Below are 4,491 nucleotides of genomic sequence, written 5' to 3'. Positions count from 1 at the left end.
TTCGTCATCCATCAATTTTTCTCCGCGCACTCACACATCTACACGCACATCTGTTCGCATGGCAACACGTGAGATGCGTGACATGCTTTCTCGCTCATCACGAAGGATTTGCTTCGAAAGAGCTCGGTTTGGTTGGTTGGGAACAGTCAAAAGCCGAAGATTTTATATTGACCTTTCGTTTTTTCTATCTGTCTCTCGCTCTAATTTGAGTGATTTTCCCTTCGTGAGTATCCACGAGCTCCCTCGTGTGGTTGTTGTTGTTGGAAGTTGAAACCGAACCCCCTTCGTGCGCTGCCCACCGGGCACCAGCACTCAGAGATCGCTTGAATACGCGCTTGAAAAAGAACTTGAGTTGGCGAAATTATTCAAGTGATTTGTCGGCTCCCGAAGCCGAAGCAAACCCGAAGCCGAAGCAAAACCCGAACGGGGGTCTGCACGAACCTTCGTTTAATTAGTTCCCTCCCTCTTTTTTGCCAGGATTTCTTTCCGAAATGATACAGTGCACAGAATTATATCACAACAAATCTATTTATTGAAATTAATATCATTTATCTAACAAGTTTTACAAAAATCAAAAACACATGCACTACGAACACTGAACATAATTTCACATTAACGCACATTATTTTAAAACACCCTTTCACACTCGCACAGTGAATAAAATCACAAAATCGTCACAACACTTTCTGCTCTTCCTCACTGTTGCGCCTAGTTCCTTTAACTACACTGTACGGGCCAAATACGCCAACACTACGACACAGCCACAGGTTTTGTTGTCTCCGTTCGTCGTGAAACACACATGAAATGGAAGAAAAATGATATTAATTAGAAGGGGGGATGTTGGTTGATAATTTTAATCACTTTTACTTACCTTAAATCAGATAAATCTCCATTTTTCACGGGGTTTATCCGCTGACTACCAAGCGCTGAAACACCACACAAGCACCAACCTCACTGGACTGAAAGTAAAGCCTACTGCGTGAATGTGTGTATGCGCTTCTGCCAAGCCAACCGCGCCGTATTGCGTGTGTAGCCAAGAGCGTGTGTGTGTATATTTGCACCACTGGACACAGAACACAAATCTCACCGCACCGCAGAGCGTGTGTCGCCAAGATGGTATGCATGTGTGTATTTGCACCATTGAATTCTGAACGTCCACCGCACCGCACCACACAGCGTGTATCACCAAGTGCGTGGCTGTGTGTAGTATCACCGTGGACTGCAGAAAACTGCCTGCACTAGAACAGAGCGCTGGTGTGGCCAAATGTGTGCATGTGTGTACTTGCTCCACTGAAAGCCGGTATCGCACCAGATTTCGGGTGTCGCCTTGTGCGTGTGTGTGTGTTATTGTCACAGCACACTCGTTCGTCATTTTTTTTTTTCGTTTTTTCGCTTGAGCCACTCGATTTCGTTCTTCGCTGATTTTGGCAGCGCACGAAGGGGGTTCGGTTTCAACTTCCAACAACAACAACCACACGAGGGAGCTCGTGGATACTCACGAAGGGAAAATCACTCAAATTAGAGCGAGAGACAGATAGAAAAAACGAAAGGTCAATATAAAATCTTCGGCTTTTGACTGTTGGGTGCCAAAATCAGCGAAGAACGAAATCGAGTGGCTCAAGCGAAAAAACGAAAAAAAATGACGAACGAGTGTGCTGTGACAATAACACACCCACACGCACAACCCAGCCAACAATTTCCGAAGGCGCCCCGTGTAAAAAATTTTTACTTTAAGCTTTCCTTACGTTTTTACACTAGCAGCAGCTAAAGTAAAAACTTTCAGTACGGCACAAACCGACGCACACATTCAAATGCTTGGATTGCTGGTCCTGCTTACGCATACATTTGTATTTATCCCTCCCCTTATATTTTCGGATTGCTGGTTGTAGTAGTGACGCTTTTTCTTTTTGCTTTATGCACACTTTCGCATGCTATTTATTGGTGTTACTCTTTCCACATGCGTTTTGGCACACTCACACTCTGTATACGGCAGGATGCTTCACCCCTTCCAAATGCTGCGGTTGCTTTCTATTACCCTTCCTCTCGTTCTTCCTTCTACCCTCTGCGCTAGGATATCCTCGACTGGTGCTGCGCGTGTTCAGCTGGCGCCTGTCTGGAAATGACGTCACGGACTGGTGCTGCGCATGTTTAGCCGTATCCTAGGCGTCATTGAAGTGCGCTCTTCTACGAAAGAGCTGTAATGAAATCTGTTGATGAAAATGAACTAATAATTAATTGTTGTGTCCGCACAAATGAACATAAACGATGTGTACGGCACAAACAGAATATGTATTTTGTCACTATCTTTGGTATGGGTACAATTAACATTGGTAATAAATAATATAAACAACACACACGCAATGCGGGGAGAGGACGGCTGGTCCTGCTCGCGCCGCGATCCTCACTGAGGACGTCACAGGATGACAGCCTTGCTGTCAACAGTGAGCCCTCAGGATGAGGCAGCGGTCTGTCCACAACATTAATCCATGTTTTTTTATAACAAACTAAACAATATTTTGCACATAGGATTATAGAAACGCTTACCTTTATATTTTAAAACCGGACACCGTTTTCCTTCTTTCGATCGATTTGCGGGATGTTGGCAACCGTCGATTAACATGCGCGTGCACTTGTAACTTTTTAGACGACAAGAGTTAGTTGAATGTATCCATTGAAGCACAAACGAGGATAAGAAACTTACCTTAGAAATTTATAAGGATAAATCATTCCATAATTGAAGAAAAAGGAACACGGCACAAAACGTAAATGAGCAAAGTACGGGGCACAAGAAATCACACATCACTCCAACACATCCTTCCACAGTGAAAGTTCTGGACAGACTGAGGATGCCTAACACCCGGATGAGCGCGATAGCAGAAAAATCATGGGAGATCGAGAGAGATGTGTAGTCTCGGTTCAGCGGAATACGCATGCAGATGCATGCATGTGTGTCACTCGAAGGATATCGGTTTCCCCTTCTCCCGTTTTTCGTTCATAGACCACACGATCGGCGTTGTGCCGTCCAAAATCTAGAGAAAGAAGACATGCTCTCTCGCTTTGGCACACAGGAAAGTTTTCCAATAGCTTCGGTTTTGCTGGTTGGGAAGGCGACACCCGAAATCTGGTGCGATACCGGCTTTCAGTGGAGCAAGTACACACATGCACACATTTGACCATACCAGCGCTCTGTTCTAGTGCAGGTAGTTTTCTGCAGTCCACGGTGATACTACCCGCTGCGCAAATTCGAGCAGTTTTCTGCGTAGTTTTTTGCGTAGTTTTGCGTCAAAAAATACGCAAAAAAATACGCTAGACTTCAGCCAAAACTACGATAGCCGGCGTATTTCTTGCAGTTTTTAGGTGCGGAACGAGCGCCATCTGCTGAAGGAATGGATGAACTATTTCAGACGGCGGAGCAAAAAAAACGGTCGAAAAATTCAAAAATATTGGCCGCCCACATTCCTTCCTCCTCTTCCTCTCACTCCCATTCCCCTCCCTGCCTTGCCTTACTTGCGCTTCAGCCCGTGCCTTCCACCGCCAGCTGATTGTGTGTATGCGTTGGTATATATGTACATTGCGGTTGTGTATTGTATTTGGTGGGTATAGCATTTATTTATTGTGTGACGACCTTGACGATGCGGGAGAAGCTGGTTCATTTTGGGATTTAAAGTGTTATCGGTGTATTGATGGTTTATTTTATTTCGTGCCGCTGCTGATGAGACCATTCGATGCCCCTGCCAATTGAGGGTGAAGAAGCCTATTTCAAACAAGCGTAGGAGAACGTCTAACACTAATCTAATATTTTTTAATTTGAACATGTTTGATGCTTCAACGACCTTCTAAGCATCATGTAGCACGGTGTATAGTGGCAATAAAAAATATTTTTTTTCAATGTGCCGGAATTTGTCTCGAGTTTTCTGGCCACGACACACACACACGGACACACACACAGCGCGGGGAAAGTGATCATCCACTCTATCATGCCGCGATCCCCCTCCCCTCCCGGTGCTTTGAGTGAGGAACCAGCCTTTCTTCCGATAAGGTAGCCGTAATCGATCATGCGGGAGGGAGGGGGGGGGGGGGTTGAGGGGGGTGGGGTGTGTGCTCGCCTGCGCGCTTTCGTGGGTGCGTGCTCGCGTGCGCGCGTACGTGCATTCGTGCATGCGTGCATGCGTTCGTGCGTGCGCGTGTGTGTGTGTGTGTGTGTGTGCGTGCGGGAACTCCAAAACTGTTTGATTCTAATGCGTGCATTGTCACCGGCTGCGTCTACACACTCCATGCATTCTTAGAAAACGCACTGCACGCCGCCCGATCGATTAACCCTACCTAGGAGACAATACAACCATTTAATTGGCACCACCATCTTTGCGACCGGTTCTGCTGTTGGGGGTATTAAAAAGACAAACGATCGAAGCAAACGTGCGTGGGATATGTAGCACATTTCTTTCCAATTCAGCTAGCGGATGCAAATGGAAACAACATTTTGAATTGAAT

At 45.9% G+C, this 4,491-nt stretch overlaps 1 long non-coding RNA gene across 1 annotated transcript in view; it reads right to left on the bottom strand.

Annotated features, from left to right (window-relative positions):
• LOC125907458 (uncharacterized) overlaps window positions 1-4,019 on the bottom strand; it is a 5,989-nt gene extending 1,970 nt beyond the window's left edge. The window contains exons 1-2 of the long non-coding RNA XR_007452669.1: window positions 2,545-4,019; window positions 1-2,207 (exon numbers count right to left, since the gene is read on the bottom strand). The exon at window positions 1-2,207 is cut by the window's left edge and continues 1,970 nt beyond it. This is a non-coding gene — a long non-coding RNA (uncharacterized LOC125907458). The remainder of the gene's footprint in view (window positions 2,208-2,544) is intronic.
• Window positions 4,020-4,491: the final 472 nt, after the last annotated feature.

The sequence above is a fragment of the Anopheles coluzzii genome, chromosome 3 (assembly GCF_943734685.1).
Source record: "Anopheles coluzzii chromosome 3, AcolN3, whole genome shotgun sequence".
Taxonomy (NCBI): Eukaryota; Metazoa; Arthropoda; class Insecta; order Diptera; family Culicidae; genus Anopheles; species Anopheles coluzzii.
Note: the sequence above shows the minus strand (reverse complement) of the source record. Positions and strands in the feature narration are given on the sequence as shown.